The sequence below is a fragment of the Oncorhynchus tshawytscha genome, linkage group LG08 (genome assembly GCF_018296145.1).
Source record: "Oncorhynchus tshawytscha isolate Ot180627B linkage group LG08, Otsh_v2.0, whole genome shotgun sequence".
NCBI lineage: Eukaryota > Metazoa > Chordata > Actinopteri > Salmoniformes > Salmonidae > Oncorhynchus > Oncorhynchus tshawytscha.
The window spans coordinates 16,493,993-16,515,482 of NC_056436.1; positions in this window are offsets into that span (position 1 = coordinate 16,493,993).

The following is a 21,490-nucleotide window of genomic DNA, read 5'->3' on the forward strand; positions in this document are numbered from 1 at the left end:
AATCACGTTGGCACAAGTTTCAGAACCTTGATTTAATTTTTCAAAACTCTAGACACAAAACTCACATCCGATGATCAAAAACACTTTTTCCAATTGCTTGGATACAATACAAAATGTTCAAAATGCCACAACTTAACATCAAAGTGTTACCATTTCAAAATGCAATTCACACATTACATCTGAAATGACTGTCTATTCATTTCATTACAGTGATCTAACTATCCACTGATACAACTGCTCAAAATGATAAGTAACTGTTGCGTTACTCTTGCAGTTTTTTACAATCACTTTGGCACTAATTTCAGAACCTTGATGTCATTTTTCAAAACTCTAGACACAAAACTCACAACCAACGATCAAAATGTAAATTCTTCAAAGCTCTAACACTTTTTCCAATTGCTTGGATACAATACACATAAAGCTAAGATCATTTGTTCATTGAACTAAAATCACCTGTTCAAAATGACACAACTGAACATCAAAGTATTACCATTTCAAAATGCAATTCACACATTACATCTGAGATGACTGTCTATTCATTTCGTTACAGATCTAACTATCTATTGATACAACTGCTCAAAATGATTAGTAACTGTTGCATTACTCTTAATCCATAGTTTTATGGAAACTGACAAACAATATTCCATGTTTAGATCATGAAAGTTTCAGGATAATGAGATCCATTGACACCAATGACCATGGAACATGAACCAATTGGACTTCATTATCTATGGATGTAATATTTCATCATCATTCTTTATCAGACACAGTTTCTATGCTCTCATGTACCACTTTTCCAGACCATGTTTTCAGATTTGACATTACTGTACACTCACCGGCCACTTTATTAGGTACACCTATCTAGTACTGGGCAGGACCCCCTTTTGCCTCCACAACAGCCTGAATTATTCACGGTGTTGTACATTAAGAGATGCCCTTCTGCACACCACTGTTTTAAACAGCTGTTATTTGAGCGTTTGTGGCCTTTCTGTTAGCTTGAATGAGTCTGGACATTCTCCTCTGGCCTCTCTCATTAACAAGGTGGTTTTGCCCACAGAAATGTTGCTCACTGAATGTGTTTTGTTTATCGCACCATTCTCTGTAAACTCTAGAGACTGTAGTGCGTAAAAATCCCAGGAAGGCAGCTGTTTCTGAGATGCTGGAATCACCATGTGTGGCATCAACAATCTTACCAGGGTCAAAGTTGCTTAGATTACGCATCTTGCCTGTTCTAATGTTTGGTTGAACAACATCTAAAGCTCTCTACTCTATATACTCTATATATTAAGTTGCAGGCAGCCACATGATTCGCTGTTTGAATGTAACCTTCCTTGATGGGCTAAATCAGGTCTGTAGAGCTGATGGCATGACCTATGTCATTGTGTGGGATAATGTCAGGTTCCACCATGCTCAAATGGTGCAAGCATGGTTTCAGGCCCATCCACAATTTACCACCCTGCACTTACCCCCATACGCTCCCTTCCTTAACCCGATTGACAAATTTTTCTCCTGATGGCGGTGGAAGGTATATGATAGGCGCGCGCCATCACAAACAAGCCACCCTTCTCTAGGCCATGGATGACGCATGCAATGACATCACAGTAGACCAGTGTCAGGCCTGGATTTGCAATGCCCGAAGATTCTTCCCAAGATGTTTGGCTAATGAAAACAAGCCAGGTAAGGAACACTGCAGTTGACGTTTTATAGTAAACCAGGTGAGGAACACTGCAGTTGACGTTTTACTCTATTTTTTTTCTTTTTTGTAGCTAATTAATTTTGCTTTGATTCAAAGAAACCTATGTTGTGATTTTTTTGTATTTTTATCAATAAATTGCAGATTTTGTTCAATAATTCCACTGTTTCTGTAGTATTCTCTCTACTAGTCATTTTACAGAGTTGGATTTACGGGTCGTACCATGATGAAACATGTATCACATATTTTGTACTACAATATTTAATGATTGTACGAACAACTACACAGTGAAACTATCGGTATCTTGTGTGTGGGTTATCTAAATGAATGTTCCTATGGTATTTCATGACAAATGAGTTACTTGAACCAATGATTCTGCAAGTGCAAGGTTTCTTTAAAGATATGAATGCACAATGCTATGTTTTGAACATTGGACAGCCGGTGTTACAGGTGATGACCGTTTTGAGTCTAGAGTTTCGAAAAATTACCACAAGGTTCTGAAATTAGTGCCAAAGTGATTGTAAAAAACTATAAGTTAAGTCCCTCTCTGGTCTATGTGGAAATCCATCTTATGAAGAGGTGCCAGCGGGTTGAGAAGTTGGTCTAGTCTCTCACTGAACTCTCACACACACACACACAAATGTACAAATACATAACCACACACACACACACACTCTGTCACGACTCCGACCGAAGGTGGCTCCCCTTCCCGTTCAGGTGGCGCTCGGTGGTCGTCGTCGCCGGCCTACTAGCTGCCACTGATTCAAATCAAATGTATTTATATAGCCCTTCGTACATCAGCTGATATCTCAAAGTGCTGTACAGAAACCCAGCCTAAAACCCCAAACAGCAAGCAATGCAGGTGTAGAAGCACGGTGGCTAGGAAAAACTCCCTAGAAAGGCCAAAACCTAGGAAGAAACCTAGAGAGGAACCAGGCTATGTGGGGTGGCCAGTCCTCTTCTGGCTGTGCCGGGTGGAGATTATAACAGAACATGGACAAGATGTTCAAATGTTCATAAATGACCAGCATGGTCGAATAATAATAAGGCAGAACAGTTGAAACTGGAGCAGCAGCACGGTCAGGTGGACTGGGGACAGCAAGGAGTCAACATGCCAGGTAGTCCTGAGGCATGGTCCTAGGGCTCAGGTCCTCCGAGAGAGAGAAAGAAAGAGAGAATTAGAGAGAGCATATGTGGGGTGGCCAGTCCTCTTCTGGCTGTGCCGGGTGGAGATTATAACAGAACATGGCCAAGATGTTCAAATGTTCATAAATGACCAGCATGGTCGAATAATAATAAGGCAGAACAGTTGAAACTGGAGCAGCAGCACGGCCAGGTGGACTGGGGACAGCAAGGAGTTATCATGTCAGGTAGTCCTGGGGCATGGTCCTAGGGCTCAGGTCCTCTGAGAGAGAGAAAGAAAGAGAATTAGAGAGAGCATATGTGGGGTGGCCAGTCCTCTTCTGGTTGTGCCGGGTGGAGATTATAACAGAACATGGCCAAGATGTTCAAATGTTCATAAATGACCAGCATGGTCGAATAATAATAAGGAGTTATCATGTCAGGTAGTCCTGGGGCATGGTCCTAGGGCTCATGTCCTCCGAGAGAGAGAAAGAAAGAGAGAAGGAGAGAATTAGAGAACGCACACTTAGATTCACACAGGACACTGAAATAGGACAGGAGAAGTACTCCAGATATAACAAACTGACCCTAGCCCCCCGACACATAAACTACTGCAGCCTAAATACTGGAGGCTGAGACAGGAGGGGTCAGTAGACATTGTGGCCCCATCCGAGGACACCCCGGACAGGGCCAAACAGGAAGGTTTTGCTGGACTGTTTTAGTCCCCGTGTTTGTTCCTGTTTGTGGGTTTTGCTGGACTGTTTTAGTCCCCGTGTTTGTTCCTGTTCGTGGGTTTTGCTGGACTGTTTTAGTCCCCGTGTTTGTTCCTGTTCGTGGGCTTTGCTGGACTGTTTTAGTCCCCGTGTTTGTTCCTGTTTGTGGGTTTTGCTGGACTGTTTTAGTCCCCGTGTTTGTTCCTGTTCGTGGGTTTTGCTGGACTGTTTTAGTCCCCGTGTTTGTTCCTGTTCGTGGGTTTTGCTGGACTGTTTTAGTCTCCGTGTTTGGGGCATTTGTTTTTTAGCACAGTGTTTCATGGGGTGGCCTATGTTCGCCATGTGTGCATTAAAGGGCACTACCGTGAACTCTCTGTTTCCTGCACCTGACTTCACACCCACGACACCCAGATCGTTACACACACACACGCACACACACACACACACACACACACACACACACACACACACACACACACACACACACACACACACACACACACACACAGGAAACAGTCCTAATTGTTATGAGACTGATGGGCTCATATTTGCGCGGTATATCCTGTCAGACAAATACTTCCCTCATCTTCTACATAAAATCCCTCCGTTAACCTGTGATTTGTATTTGTTATGGATACCCATTAGATGCTGCCAGGGCAGTGTGTGCCCTGAGGCCCATTCTCCACTACCACATATCTACAATGCAAAATCCATGTGTACGTGTGTGTATAGTGCGTATGTTATCATCTGTGTGTATGCATGTGTCTGTGCCTAGGTTTGTGTTGCTTCACAGTCCCTGCTGTTCCATAAGATGTATTTTTACCTGCTTTTTAAATCTGATTCTACTGCTTGCATCAGTTACCTGATGAGGAATAGAGTTCCATGTAGTCATCGCTCTATGTAGTACTGTGTGCCTCCCATAGTCTGTTCTGGACTTGGGGACTGTGAAGAGACCTCTGGTGGCATGTCTTGTGGGGTATGCAAGGGTGTCTGAGCTGTGTGCCATTCACCTCTATTACATTATTCTCATATGTTTGAAAAATGAAAATACTCTGAATACAATTAAGCAGGTGTGGTATACGTCCAATATACCACAGCTAAGGGCTTTTCTCAGGTAAGACGCAATGCTGAGTGTCTGGACACAGCCCTTACCGTGGTATATTGGCCATGTATTACAAACCCCAGAGGAGCCTTATTACTATTATAAACTGGTTATCAATGTAATTAGAGGAGTAAAAATGTAAGTTTGTCGTACCCGTGGTCTGATATATGGCAGGGCTCGAACCACCCAGTTTAAAATACATCATCTAATGTTCTCCCATGCAGACTGTTTGGATGAAAACACAAGATAGGTCTGTCATTTCTTTCCCTTCCCCACCTGCTATTCTAACTCACCCATAAAATACACCTCAACTATATGTACACACTTCTTTCCCTGTGTTCTTCTCTACTCAAAATAATGTTTTCATGTTAAATAATAAAGCCGTGTTATCACCCGGTAATGGGGAGGATGGAGTGAAGAAGAGGAGAAATGGACAGTTCAACTTTAAGCAGGCGGTGAGCTGAAAATTAGAGTGTCTATTAAAACGCATCGGTAGAGAAAAAGCGGAATGAAACAATAGATTTGCTGAATGGCTGGCTGTCTGCCTGGCTGGCTTGCTGCCTGCCTGGCTGGCTGGCTTGCTGCCTGGCTGGCTGCCTGGCTGGCTGCCTGGCTGGCTGGCTGCCTGGCTGCCTGGCTGGCTACCTGGCTGGCTGCCTGGCTGGCTGCCTGGCTGCCTGGCTGGCTGGCATCTCAGCTACTGCCTGAGCTTCAAACTTTGCAGGCTCATCATTAAAGCTGGCATGTGCAGGTTGGGAGGCCCTGAGAGTAATGTGAACTTCTGCAGCTGTCCCGGCTGCCTGTCTCCTGAGCCCTCTCTCACTGATGTTAAAAGAAATCTTTATTGTCAGTCACATATCCTATTCACTTTGTTCACCTGCACTGACAATCCTAGGCTGGGAGAGAGAGCGAGAGAGAGAGAGTGAGTGTGTGTGTGTGTGTGTGTGTGTGTGTGTGTGTGTGTGTGTAGGCACTCGTGCGTGTGTGTGTGTGTGTGTGTGTAACTACCTACAGTAGCCTACTTCTTCTTCAGCATTGGCATCCATGAGTTTCTAAACGCTCCCTCATTAGTTGAAATCTGTTTGAAATCTCCAAGTGAGAGGCTGATAACAAAGCCCTCAGACAGGTGAGGGTGTGTGTGTGTGGGGGGAGGGTATGGGGGAGGGTATGGGGGGGGTGAGTGGTGGAAAGTATCAAGTCAGAAGAGAAGGAGGAAGAGGGGGAGGAGGAGGAGGGGCGCAATCACAGTGTTCAGTGTCACCAGTCTGCTCACTGTGTGAACCTCTCTTCTCCACCGCCCAACTCCTCTCTTCTCCACCGCCCCAGTCCTCTCTTCTCCACCACCCCAGTCCTCTCTTCTCCACCACCCCACTCCTCTCTTCATGTGGCTCCTCACCATTCTCTTCTTGTGTCCTCCTCTACTCTCACCTCTCCTCTCCTCTTCTTCTTTCTTCTTCTCCCCTCCTCTCCTCTCCTCTCCTCTCCTCCACTCCCCTCCCCACTTCCCCACTCTTCCCCTCCCCTCCTCTCCTCTCCCCTCTTTTCCTTTCCTCTTCTCTCCTCTATAGAGTGAGGTTTGACAGTGACAGTTGTAATGTACCCTGAGTTTACCACCACTGTTCATTGTATTCGATTGGGCCTTTAATGGGGTGGACGATTTGAGGGCCAGGCCGGGAGTTGATCACCTGAACAAAGTGGAAGGTGTTTGATCTTCTGGATGCAATGGGGGAGATGAGAAACTACAGTCTGTACCTCACATCTTTGAAGGGATCTGGATGGTGGAGCGGAGTGGAGTGGAAAGGAATGTAGTGGTGGAGCGGAGTGGAGTGGAAAGGAATGTAGTGGTGGAGCAGAGTGGAGAGGAATGAAGTGGTGGAGTGGAAAGGAATGAAGCGGTGGAGTGGAGTGGAAAGGAATGAGGTGGTGGAGCAGAGTGGAGTGGAGTGGAAAGGAATGTAGTGGTGGAGCGGAGTGGAAACTAATTAAGCGGAGGAGTGGAGTGGAGAGGAGAGGCAAGGAATGAAGTGGTAGAGTGGAGTGGAGTTGAAAGGAATGAAGTGGTGGAGTGGAGTGGAGTGGAAAGGAATGTAGTGGTGGAGCGGAGTGGAAACTAATTAAGCGGAGGAGTGGGTGGAGAGGAGAGGCAAGGAATGAAGTGGTAGAGTGGAGTGGAGAGGAAAGGAAAGGAATGAAGTGGTGGAGTAGAGTGGAGTGGAAAGGATTGAAGTGGTGGAGTGGAGTGGAAAGGAATGTAGTGGTGGAGCGGAGTGGAAACTAATTAAGCGGAGGAGTGGAGTGGAGAGGAGAGACAAGGAAAGACGTGGTGGAGTGGAGTGGATTGGAGTGGAAAGGAATGAAGCAATGGAGTGGAGAGGATTGGAAAGGAATGAGTGGTGGAGTGGAGTGGAGTGGAAAGGAATGAAGTCGTGGAGTGGAGTGGAGTGGAAAGGAATGAAGTGGTGGAGTGGAGTGGAGTTGAGTGGAAAGGAATAAGTGGTGGAGTGGAGTGGAGTGGAAAGAAATTAAGTGGTGGAGTGGAGTGGAGTGGAGTGGAAAGGAATGTAGTGGTGGAGCGGAGTGAAGTGGAAAGAAATGAAGTGGTGGAGTGGAGTGGAAAGGAATGTAGTTGTGGAGTGGAGTGGAGTGGAAAGGAATGTAGTGGTGGAGCGGAGTGGAGTGGAAAGGAATGCAGTGGTGGAGCAGAGTGGAGTGGAAAGGAATGAGGAGTTGGAGCGGAGTGGCGTGGAGTGGCAAGGAAAGGAATGAAGTGGTGGAGTGGAGTGGTGTGGAAAGGAATGTAGTGCTGGAGTGGAGTGGAGTGGAGTGGAAAGCAATGAAGTTATGGAGTGGAGTGGAGTGGAAAGGAATGAAGTGGTGGAGTGGAGTGGTGTGGAAAGGAATGAAGTGGTGGAGCAGAGTGGTGTGGAGTGGAAAGGATTGAAGTGGTGGAGTGATGTGGAGTGGAAAGGAATGTAGTGGTGGAGCGGAGTGGAGTGGAAAGGAATGTAGTGGTGGAGCAGAGTGGAGTGGAAAGGAATGAGGAGGTGGAGCGGAGTGGAGTGGAAAGGAATGAGGAGGTGGAGCGGAGTGGAGTGGAAATGAATGTAGTGGTGGAGCAGAGTGGAGTGGAAAGGAATGAGGAGGTGGAGCAGAGTGGAGTGGAGTGGAAAGGAAAGGAATGAAGTGCTGGAGTGGAGTGGAGTGGAGTGGAGTGGGTGGAAAGGAATGAAGTGGTGGAGCAGAGTGGAGTGGAAAGGAATGAGGAGGTGGAGCAGAGTGGAGTGGAGTGGAAAGGAAAGGAATGAAGTGCTGGAGTGAGTGGAGTGGAGTGGAAAGCAATGAAAGGATGGAGTGGAGTGGAGTGGAAAGGAATGAAGTGGTGGAGTGGAGTGGTGTGGAAAGGAATGAAGTGGTGGAGCAGAGTGGTGTGGAGTGGAAAGGATTGAAGTGGTGGAGTGATGTGGAGTGGAAAGGAATGTAGTGGTGGAGTTGAGTGGAGTGGAACGAATGTAGTGGTATAGCAGAGTGGAGTGGAAAGAAATGAGGAGGTGGAGCGAGTGGAGTGGAAATGAATGTAGTGGTGGAGTGGAGTGGAGTGGAGTGGAGTGGAAAGGAATGAAGTGGTGGAGCAGAGTGGAGTGGAAAGGAATGAGGAGGTGGAGCAGAGTGGAGTGGAGTGGAGTGGAAAGGAATGAGTGGTGGAGTGGAAAGGAATGAAGTGGTGGAGCAGAGTGGAGTGGAAAGGAATGAGGAGGTGGAGCGGAGTGGAGTGGAGTGGAAAGGAAAGGAATGAAGTGGTGGTGTGGAGTGGTGTGGAAAGGAATGTAGTGGTGGAGTGGAGTGGAATGGAGTGGAAAGCAATGAAGGTGGAGTGGAGTGGAGTGGAAAGGATTGAAGTGGTGGAGTGATGTGGAGTGGAAAGGAATGTAGTGGTGGAGTGGAGTGGAGTGGAAAGGAATGTAGTGGTGGAACAGAGTGGAGTGGAGAGGAATGAAGTGGTGGAGTGGAAAGGAATGAAGCGGTGGAGTGGAGTGGAGTGGAAAGGAATGAAGTGGTGGAGCAGAGTGGAGTGGAGTGGAAAGGAATGTAGTGGTGGAGCGGAGTGGAAACTAATTAAGCGGAGGAGTGGAGTGGAGCAGAGGAAAGGAATGAAGTGGTGGAGCAGAGTGGAGTGGAGTGGAAAGGATTGAAGTGGTGGAGTGGTGTGGAAAGGAATGTAGTGGTGGAGCGGAGTGGAAACTAATTAAGCAGAGGAGTGGAGTGGAGAGGATAGACAAGGAATGAAGTGGTGGAGTGGAGCGGATTGGAGTGGAAAGGAATGAAGCAATGGAGTGGAGTGGAGGGGATTGGAAAGGAATGAGTGGTGGAGTGGAGTGGAGTGGAAAGGAATGAAGTGGTGGAGTGGAGTGGAGTGGAAAGGAATTAAGTGGTGGAGTGGAGTGGAGTTGAGTGGAAAGGAATGAGTGGTGGAGTGGAGTGGAGTGGAAAGAAATTAAGTGGTGGAGCGGAGTGGAGTGGAAAGGAATGTAGTGGTGGAGCGGAGTGGAGTGGAAAGAAATGAAGTGGTGTAGTGGAGTGGAAAGGAATGTAGTTGTGGAGTGGAAAGGAATGTAGTGGTGGAGTGGAGTGGAGTGGAAAGGATTGAAGTGGTGGAGTGGAGTGGAGTGGAAAGGAATGTAGTGGTGGAGCGGAGTGGAGTGGAAAGGAATATAGTGGTGGAGTGAAGTGGAGTGGAAAGGAATGAAGCGGTGGAGTGGAGTGGAGTGGAGTGGAAAGGATTGAAGTGGTGGAGTGGAAAGGAATGTAGTGGTGGAGCGGAGTGGAGTGGAAAGGAATACAGTGGTGGAGCAGAGTGGAGTGGAAAGGAATGACGAGGTGGAGCGGAGTGGAGTGGAGTGGTGTGGAAAGGAATGAAGTGTTGGAGTGGAGTGGTGTGGAAAGGAATGTAGTGCTGGAGTGGAGTGGAGTGGAGTGGAGTGGAAAGCAATGAAGCTTTGGAGTGGAGTGGAAAGGAATGAAGTGGTGGAGTCGAGTGGTGTGGAAAGGAATGAAGTGGTGGAGCGGAGTGGAGTGGAGTGGAAAGGATTGAAGTGGTGGAGCGGAGTGGAGTGGAAAGGAATGAAGTGGTGGAGCAGAGTGGTGTGGAAAGGAATGAAGTGGTGGAGCAGAGTGGTGTGGAAAGGAATGAAGTGGTGGAGCGGAGTGGAGTGGAGTGGAAAGGATTGAAGTGGTGGAGCGGAGTGGAGTGGAAAGGAATGTAGTGGTGGAGCAGAGTGGAGTGGAAAGGAATGAGGAGGTGGAGCGGAGTGGAGTGGAAATGAATGTAGTAGTGGAGTGGAGTGGAGTGGAGTGGAAAGGAATGAAGTGGTGGAGTGGAGTGGAGTGGAAAGCAATGAAGCGATGGAGTGCAGTGGTGTGGAAAGGAATGAGTGGTGGAGTGGAGTGGAAAGGAATGAAGTGTTGGAGTGGAGTGGAGTGGAGTGGAGTGGAGTGGAAAGGAATGAAGTGGTGGAGTGGAGTGGAGTGGAAAGGAATGTAGTGGTGGAGCGGAGTGGAGTGGAAAGGAATGAGTGTTGGAGTGGAGTGGAAAGGAATGAAGTGGTGGAACAGAGTGGAGTGGAAAGGAATGAGGAGGTGGAGCGGAGTGGAGTGGAAATGAATGCAGTGGTGGAGCGGAGTAGAGTGGAAGGGATGGAATTTCTCATTGAACGTGACAGTTTACTGTATAGCTTGTATTCAATCACAATATTAATTGTAGTCGTAATAATTTGTTAAACAAATATACTATTTCGGCATATAACAAATCTATCCAATGTGCTTATCTGTGTCATAATATTTAATTATTTCACATTCAGATACAGTATGTGATCCATTGAAGTAAATATTAAAACACACCCAAACTAGACATTGAGGACTGTTTGGCATCCGATCTGTGTTGACAGATTCCAGTGCTGTAGGTAGCTACAGCATTAAACTCTCTCACTGTGGTTGTTTATGGAAATCTGGATACCCAAATCTATTTGGAATCCCTTCAGAATGCCTGACAAACACACACACATGCAAACAGTCACACACACACGCACACATACACAGAGAGACACACACACACAATCTCTTTCCGTCTCGTGACCCCAGACGCCAGCAGAGATAACGCTGATCATGTGACCCGGGTGCCACGACGGTAAGCAGAGTGATAGAGGCTGATTTAGACTGCTAATCACGCCTCACATATTGGAAGTTAAGTTTAGCATCTTCTTCCTTATCTCTCTCTGTTTTTTTCCCGTCTCTCTGTCTCACTTTCTCTCTCTGAGCATAAGAGTTTGTGCTCAGTAGGACTGATTATCTCCCCAAATAAACAAATATGGAAAGCCATGTCTATCAAACTATGACAAACCTCTGTCAGGTTATTTGTTTATTTATTTTAGACTTCGGAGGTCTGTGTCACTACCAGGATAGACTGCAACTTCAGACTGTATTCCACTAAAAACTTTTTGTTTATGGATACTTATAGTGTTATAACACATTATCCGTGTATTATGAGGCATTATGAATCACGTATAAAGCATTATGTACTTATGTAGAGAGTGGTACCCAAAATGATGTGCCAGTACACAGAATGGGTTTATTGGGCAAAGTCCTTATATACTATGCTTTTTCAGCAATATGGAGGGTCTTCCCTCATCATCTCCTCTCATTAATTCTGAAACAAAGGTCACGTTCAGATCTATTCATAAATTAGTCAAAGGTTTCCTCTTTTCCTTGGGGTTTGGATACCAGAGGAACAGCAGTTTTGAAAACAATGAAAATACAGGTTAACAGTTGGCCTAACCTTATCCAATGTTAAGTAGTTGCAATTTCAGGGTGATATTACAGCAGTGTAAGCTTGATCATGCATAACCAGAGAAGTTGAAACTTTAGTTGCATTGGATTGCATTGGACTTGGATTGTGCAATATTTGCCCATCATTCTTTTCACAATTCTTCAAGCTCGGTCAAATTGGTTATTGATCATTTGCAACCAGTTTCAAGTCCTACCATACATTTTCATGTAGATTTAAGTCAAAACTGCAACTCGGCCACTCAGGAACATTCACTGGTATTCTTGGTAAGCAACTCCAGCGTAGGCCACCATTGTAAATAATAATTTGTTCTTAACTGACTTGCCTAGATAAATAAAGTTTCAATAAAATGAAATAAGTAAAAAAAAGTTTTGGCCTTGTGTTTTACGTTATTGTCCTGCTGAAAGGTGAATTAATCTGACCAGTGTCTGGTGGAAAGCAAGTTTTCCTTGAGGATTTTGCCTGTGTGTAGCTCCATTTGGTAAATGTTTTATTGTGAAAAACTCCCCAGTCCATAACATGATCCAGCCACCACTATGCTGGAAAATATGAAGAGTTGTACTCAGTAATGTGTTGTATTGGATTTGCCACAAACATAACACTTTGTACTCAGGACTTTGCACACATTTTTTTGCAGTATTGCTTTAGTGCATTGTTGTAACCATGATGTATGTCAATTAGGTTGGTATTGTGGAGTAAGTACAATAATGTTGATCCATCCTTTCTCCTATCACAGCCATTAAACTCTGTAACTGTCACCACTGGCCTCATTGTTAAATCCCTGAGCGGTTTCCGTCCTCTCTAGCAACTGAGTTAGGAAGGATGCCTGTATCTTTGTAGGCCAGTGACAAAAACATCTACATGTAAACCGTTTTAAATGCAGGTTGTAACGCAACAAAATGTGGAAACAGTGAAGGGGTGTGAAACCTTTCTGAAGGCTCTGTATATTCATATTCTGGACTCTGGTTTGGAAGCTAATTTCCTGCAATTATATTAATTTTGCCATGGCATCTGTACTGTGCATTTAAATACTGCATTCTCGTTCATTCTAACATTTATACTACTGTACATTGCCTTTTAGTTACGCTGTTTATACACACTGCATATTTATTTACATACTGGATTCTTGACATAGCTCACTCTAATACTGTATATCTACTGCTGTACATATTATTCTTAGGCTTAGATTCAATCAGATCAAGCGATAACCAGCAATAACCGACACATAGCTGATGTTTTGGCGGTGTGGAGGTGGAACAGCATTGGAGCTGTCAAATCAGTGAGCAGCTGCTCTTCTGGTCATTGTTACAAAGCCACACACACCCCACTTGCGTTACAAGTTCAGAACTAGAAAACAATGACGCTCAAACTGAAAATCATTGAACAAACGGATGAGGATTTCTATCAGCCTACTCGAGGTGTAGGTTACTTCTCACATTCCAGTGTTCCAACTTGTAAACAAGGCTGCATGGGATTTCTCTTCCTTCGATTCCAATGCAGCCGATGGCAATATCCGCTTTAGGTCCAATGTAAGGAACTACTTGTGGATTTGACAACTAATGCAGTTCCACCTCTGATACTGTCAAAACATCAGCTATCAGCGGCTTAAGCGATCTGATTGCTTCGAGCCCTTAGTATACAGTATCTTGTGTAATTTCATCCAGTGTTTATATACAGTGCCTTCAGAAAGCATTTACACCCCTTTCATTTTTTTTCACATTTGGTTGTGTTATTGCTTGATTTTTTTGTTTTTGTGTCACTGATCGACACACAACACCCCATAATGAAATGTTTACAATTGTTGTATTTTTTTTAATAATCTAAAATGTCTTTGCATGTACTCTGTGTGCAATACTAACATTTAACCTCTTAAACATTGGGGTCTAATACATTTTTAAAAATATTATTCTAAAATTGATTAAATAGTTTTTTTTACTCATCAGTCTACACAAAATACCCCATAATGAAAAAGCTAAAACAGGTTTAAAGATGTTTTAGCAAATTTAAAAAATAAAAGAAATGTCACATTTAAATAAGTATTCAGACTCAACTTTGTTGAAGCACCTTTGGTTTGTCATTATGGGGTATTGTGTCTGGATTTATTTTATCATTATTTTTTTTTTTTACCTTTATTTAACTAGGCAAGTCAGTTAAAAACAAATTCTTATTTTCAATGAGAAAAACATTTCCCTTTAGGGTGTATCTTAATGGCTGTGTGTAACGGCTTTCTTCCTGGGAAGGAGAGGCGGACCAAAACTCAGCGTGGTTAGGGTTAAACAGCTTTAATCAGGACGAATTCCCAAGAAACACTACAAATATACAAAACAATAAATGTGAAAACTGAAACAGTCCTGTGTGGTGAAACAAACACAGAAATAATCACCCACAAAACCCAACACAAAACAGGCTACCTAAATATGGTTCCCAATCAGAGACAATGACTAACACCTGCCTCTGATAAAGAACCATCAGGCCAAACACAGAAACAGACAAACTAGACATACAACTGTTACGTTCCCCAGATTATATGTTGTAGTTTGTGTATTTGCATGTGTTTATTTCAGGAAATGGCTTCCTGAAATCCCTCAAGCAGCTGATTGGTCGACTCCAGGGCTAATTGGAGAGCTGACCCCGCCCCCTCGTCAAGACACAGCTGTCTCCAATTACCCATTCCTTCAGAAGCTATATAAAAGCCAGTGTTCTGTTCAGGAGATCTTTTTTGTAGAGGATTTTGCTGGAGGTAGATTTGCTAGAGAGATTTGCTGGGAGGTCATTGTAGAGATTTTGCTAGAGAGAGATTTTGCTAGAGGTTGATTTTGCTGGGAGTTCATTGCTGAGAGTTGGTATGTTTTGTGAGTTTGTTGCTCAGATAGAACTTATTTGATGTCCTTTGTTTCTTAGTTTGTTTGTAAAATTGTTTAATATTCTGTTTCATTTGTTCCCAGGGGGGAAGGGGAAGGCACCTAGGGAGTGCTTAGGCAAGAGGCCCGCGGGCATACATATACCCGTAGCATATTCGCTGTCTAGGCACACTAGGTAAGACCTGGGCGGACCACCCCTTGTATTTTGGTTAGGGCACCAGGTGGTGCTAAATTAGGTAAGTAGTGGGTAGGCAGGTAAGATAGGAGAGGGGGGGGGGGCTTTGAGATTTACTTTCTTTGCTTTGGTTCCGTCCAGCCCTGTTTCCCCATATTACCGTGTAAAGGAATAAAGTCCTTGTAAACGGTACCACATTCTGCTTGTTGTCATTTTTACTCGCACCTACAGTCCATACCTTTTTCGCTTCACAGAGAGTTTAGTTGTAGCAGGGTGTTGCGTTCCCTCTTCATAGAGGCGTGCGTAACAACAACATAGAATGCCCACCCAGCTCACGTCCTGACCAACACTAAAACAAGGAAAACACACAAGAACTATGGTCAGAATGTGAAAGTACCCCCCCCTCTCCCCCAGACCCTCCCCTAAACATATAGGGGAGGGTCTGGGTGGGCATCTGTCCGCGGCGCTGGACGTGGACCCCACTCCATAATTGTCTTAGTCCACTTCCTTAGCGTCCTTTGAATGGCGACCCTCGCCGCCGAACTTGGCCTAGGAACTCTAACAAAGGGCACCACTGGACTGAGGGGCACCACTGGACTGAGGGGCAGCTCCTGACTGAGGGGCAGCTCCTGACTGAGGGGCAGCTCCTGACTGAGGGGCAGCTCCTGACTGAGGGGCAGCTCCTGACTGAGGGGCAGCTCCTGACTGAGGGGCAGCTCCTGACTGAGGGGCACCACTGACTGAGGGGCAGCCCTGACTGAGGGGCAGCTCCTGACTGAGGGGCACCACCTGACTGAGGGGCACCACCTGACTGAGGGGCACCACTGGACTGAGGGGCAGCTCCTGACTGAGGGGCAGCTCCTGACTGAGGGGCAGCTCCTGACTGAGGGGCAGCTCCTGACTGAGGGGCAGCTCCTGACTGAGGGGCAGCTCGGGACTGAGGGGCAGCTCGGGACTGAGGGGCAGCTCGGGACTGAGGGGCAGCTCGGGACTGAGGGGCAGCTCGGGACTGAGGGGCAGCTCGGGACTGAGGGGCAGCTCGGGACTGAGGGGCAGCTCGGGACTGAGGGGTATTCGCTGCCTCCAGCTCGGCTTTGGGGCGGCAATATTCCCCTGGCTCTGCCCAGGGTCCTTTCCCGTCAACGATCTCCCAAGTCCATTTCTCCAAATAATGCAGCCTCTCCCGCTGCTGCTGCTGCTGCCTCTGTTGCTTCTCCTGCTGCTGCTTTTTCTGCTGCTGCTGTTGCTCCTGCTGCTGCTTCTCCTGCTGCACCTGTTGCTTCTCCTGCTGCTGCTTTTGCTGCTGCCTCTGTTTACCACGCCGCTTGGTCCTTGGTTGGTGGGTGATTCTGTAACGGCTTTCTTCCTGGGAAGGAGAGGCGGACCAAAACTCAGTGTGGTTAGGGTTAAACATCTTTAATCAAGACAAATACCGAGAAACACTACAAATATACAAAACAATAAATGTGAAAACTGAAACAGTCCTGTGTGGTGAACCAAACACAGACACGGAAATAATCACCCACAAAACCCAACACAAAACAGGCTACCTAAATATGGTTCCCAATCAGAGACAATGACTAACACCTGCCTCTGATTGAGAACCATATCAGGCCAAACACAGAAACAGACAAACTGGACATACACCATAGAAAGCCCACCCAGCTCACGTCCTGACCAACACTAAAACAAGGAAAACACACAAGAACCATGGTCAGAACGTGACACTGTGATAAGAGTTAACCGAGGATCGATCAATAACATTGTAGTTGCTCCACAATACTAACATATTTTTTTAACCTTTATTTAACCTTTAATTAACTAGGCAAGTCAGTTCAGAACAAATACAGAATACAAAGCCCTATGTTTGAGGCAAATCCAACACAAAACATCATTGAGTACCACTCTTCATATTTTCAAGCATGGTGGTGGCTGCATCATGTTTTGGGTATGCTTGTCATTGGCAAGGAATAGGGAGTTTTTTAGGATAAAAATAATTGGAATAGAGCTAAGCACAGGCAAAATCCTAGAGGAAAACCTGGTTCAGTTTGCATTCCAACAGACACTGGTGGACAAATTCACCTTTCAGCAGGAAAATAACCTAAAACACAAGGCTAAATATACACTGGAGTTGCTTACCAAGGTTACATTGAACGTTCCTGAGTGGCCTAGTTGCAGTTTTGACTTTAATCGGCTTCAAAATCTATGGCAAGAAAATAACTGTCTATATACAGTCAACTTGACAGAGTTTGAAGAATTTTTGAAAGAATAATGGGTAAGTATTGTACTATCAAGGTGGACTTAGAGACTTACCCAGAAAGAATCACTGCCGTAATCGCTGCCTAAGGTTATTCTAACATGAATTGCCTCAGGGGGATGAATAATTATCTAATCAAGACATCTTTTTTTAAATGAATTAATTAGAATTGTTGACCAAAAAAATACTATTCAAACCATTTTAATCCCACTTTGTGACACAAATACATTTTGAAAAAGTAAAGATTACTTTTTGAGCGCATTGTATGTAACATAAAGAGTAAGAGTAGAACATGTAGTGATTACCTACATGGGTATGGTGATGGGCTTGGAACAAGCCCACTGGACCAAGATGTTTTTTGTCTCTGTGAGGAACATCTGCATTGAGTGACTGTTTAGAACAGCCCCCTGTCAGACAGCCAGCGTGTGGAATAAAGCCCAATCTAAAAGAGACCTGACATGGGCCAATGCTAGCTGATAGCACCAGTCAGTTCTCCAGAGAGATTCATATATCAAGATTAAATGTTTTTAGATCCAACATCGTGACAAGCAGGGGATTTTCCATAAACCTTCATTCATGTTTGCTTCATTTGAGAAGTCTAGAGAAAGAGGAGTGGAAATGCTGAGAGGAGTAGAAAGGCCTGACAAGTACATGGACAATACCATTTTTTCTATTTTTTTGTCCTAGCATTGTCAAAACTGTTTCTTAATTCTTCTTGTCAGCTCAAGATGTATTCTGTTTGAAAAGAAACTGTGTTTGATCTCACTATGTCCCCTTTAAAAAAAAGTTTTTTATACCAGAATCAGTTTTACAATGATGTATTTCTCTACTGTACATGAAGTACAAGATAGGAATATGGGCTAAGAAGATGATTGTAAGAGCTGATATTACCTCAGGCTAATGCCATAAACAAGACTGGAGATACATTTACCTCAGGCTAATGCCATAAACAAGACTGGAGATACATTTACCTCAGGCTAATGCCATAAACAAGACTGGAGATACATTTACCTCAGGCTAATGCCATAAACAAGACTGGAGATACATTTACCTCAGGCTAATGCCATAAACAAGACTGGAGATACATTTACCTCAGGCTAATGCCATAAACAAGACTGGAGATACATTTACCTCAGGCTAATGCCATAAACAAGACTGGAGATACATTTACCTCAGGCTAATGCCATAAACAAGACTGGAGATACATTTACCTCAGGCTAATGCCATAAACAAGACTGGAGATACATTTACCTCAGGCTAATGCCATAAACAAGACTGGAGATACATTTACCTCAGGCTAATGTCATAAACAAGACTGGAGATACATTTACCTCAGGCTAATGCCATAAACAAGACTGGAGATACATTTACCTCAGGCTAATGCCATAAACAAGACTGGAGATACATTTACCTCAGGCTAATGCCATAAACAAGACTGGAGATACATTTACCTCAGGCTAATGCCATAAACAAGACTGGAGATACATTTACCTCAGGCTAATGCCATAAACAAGACTGGAGATACATTTACCTCAGGCTAATGTCATAAACAAGACTGGAGATACATTTACCTCAGGCTAATGCCATAAACAAGACTGGAGATACATTTACCTCAGGCTAATGCCATAAACAAGACTGGAGATACATTTACCTCAGGCTAATGCCATAAACAAGACTGGAGATACATTTACCTCAGGCTAATGCCATAAACAAGACTGGAGATACATTTACCTCAGGCTAATGTCATAAACAAGACTGGAGATACATTTACCTCAGGCTAATGCCATAAACAAGACTGGAGATACATTTACCTCAGGCTAATGTCATAAACAAGACTGGAGATACATTTACCTCAGGCTAATGCCATAAACAAGACTGGAGATACATTTACCTCAGGCTAATGCCATAAACAAGACTGGAGATACATTTACCTCAGGCTAATGCCATAAACAAGACTGGAGATACATTTACCTCAGGCTAATGCCATAAACAAGACTGGGGATACATTTAGACAGACATTGTCTGATGTTTCTGAAATGTGTGTCTTTATGAAACGCTGCTGCTTTTCCAGTGGGCACTGAAGCATTCAAACCAACATTCACATCTGAAAGACTTTACTGTCTAGGTACATGGAAACTGCCTTTGATGAAAGCAGAATGTATGCACAAATTGACTTAAATAATGATACAAAATATACAGTATATATATCCTAGTGGGCATAGAGGTGGCTAGTGAAAACAACCCGACAAGCTCTCTCTTTCTGGGAGAGGAAGAAAGGAACAGAAAGAAAAAGAGGAAGAGGTGAGGAGGACAAAATAATTGAGCGTAGGCCTTAGCACTCTGATAATGCATCACACTTAAGTTCCTTCACATATTAAGTCACATCTGACTTCCAACAGGAGGCTTCCGTTAAGATGCATCAGCCTTCCTTCACATGAGAGAGGGCAGCAATATTTAAAATAAAAAAGAAACATCCCCAGACGGATGCCACAATGGCACTGCATGTGTCCTAAATACCACCCTATTCCCTATGAAGTGTACTATTTTTGACCAGGGCCCATAGGGCTCTGTTAAAATTATGTGCACTATATAGAAAATAGGGTGAAATTTGTGACACAACCTAGCACTGCTTTTCATTATCAATGCTCCTGCCTCTCGCTCGCCTGTGTGTCACCTGTGTTAAGGCATGGTGTAGCAGTGATTGTGCATGCACAGTAAATTACTATTTACCTGCCTATGCCTTGAAAAGTCACTATCTTCTCCAATGTCCCCGAACGAAGCACCGCACCCCACCTCCACCACCTCTCCTATCCTCCTTTACTCTCTCTCTCTTCCTCCACCTCTAATCCCCCACTCCCCAGGCCCCTGGTTGCCCTGCATTGTTCCACTGAGATCTTCTTTCTTAGTTTCCTCTTCATTGATTTCTTCATTCATCCTCTCCTCCCTACGTCCATCTCTCTGAATTTGTCAAATTAATTTCTACTCATTCACAGGTGCCATTCTTCTTCTTCTTCTTGTTCTTCTTCTCCTACTCCACCTCCCCTCCTCCTCTTTCCTCCTCCACCTTTCTGTTATCTCTCCCTCCTCTCTCTCCCCTTCATCCCCCTCTCCTTTTTTCCTACTACTTCTGTTTTTTGTTGTTGCGGTCCCTCTGTTTATGCAATCACATGTTTTGAAGTGACAGGCCAGGATAGATATGTAATATTAAAGAGGGGACTTATGCATATTTTTTTTACATCTAATTCGTCACTTCCCAGTTAACATATTTTTGCTCACGTGGGCAGGCCTGATCCATCCGCCAGCCAGGGCCCTGTGCTGTGAGGGAGCGATATGTATAGAAAGGCCTCTGCTCTGCCATCTCTAATGTATTCTCCTCTAATGTAAGTAGTATTCATAGCACTAAGGTTAATTAATAGCCCTAAGTAGCCAGGGTTTTCACAGAATATCAGCCCTGTAGAATCACCGGTGCACCAATTAAGGGCCATTTTTTCCTCTCTCTATTCAAATGTTAATGGAGCTCTTTCAGTGCTGCTCGGTGCGGTGCTGGGCAGAGACAGGGAATGTACAGGTTAGGAAGCACTGAGGTGACACTCTAACAGTTTGTAGATGATACTCTAGCCACACAGCTTACACCACAGTGGAAGACTTGTCCCTTCATCCCTCACACACCGCCTCTGATACACACACACACACACACCGCCTCTGGGGCGGCAGGATAGCCTAGTGGTTAGAGCGTTGGACTAGTAACCGGAAGCTGACAAGGTACAAATCTGTTGTTCTGCTCCTGAACAGGCAGTTAACCCCACTGTTCCTAGGCCGTCATTGAAAATAAGAATGTGTTCTTAACGGACTTGCCTAGTTAAATAAAGGTTAAAAAAAATAAAAAATACACACACTGCCTCTGATACACACACACACACCGCCTCTGATACACACACACACACACCACCTCTGATACACACACCACATCTGAAACACACACACACCTCTGATACACACACACACACCTCTGATACACACACACACACACACCGCCTCTGATACACACACACACCCCCTCTGATACACACACACACCCCTCTGATACACACACACACCCTCTGATACACACACACACACACACCGCCTCTGATACACACACACACCCCTCTGATACACACACACACCGCCTCTGATGCACACATACACACACACACCGCCTCTGATACACACACACACACAACCTCTGATACACACACACACCGCCTCTGATACACACACACGCACCGCCTCTGATACACACACACATGCACCGCCTCTGATAACACACACATCGCATCTGATTCAGACACACACCACCTCTGATACACACACCGCCTCTGATAACACACACACCGCCTCTGATACACACACACACCGCCTCTGATACACACACACACTGCCTCTGATACACACACACACACACACCGCCTCTGATACACACACACACCGCCTCTGATACACACACACACACCTCTCTGACACACACACACACCGCCTCTGATACACACACACACACACACACAACCTCTGATACACACACACACACACCGCCTCTGATACACACACGCACCGCCTCTGATACACACATGCACCGCCTCTGATAAACACACACACCGCATCTGATTCAGACACACACCACCTCTGATACACACACCGCCTCTGATACATACACACACCGCCTCTGATACACACACTGCCTTTGATACAC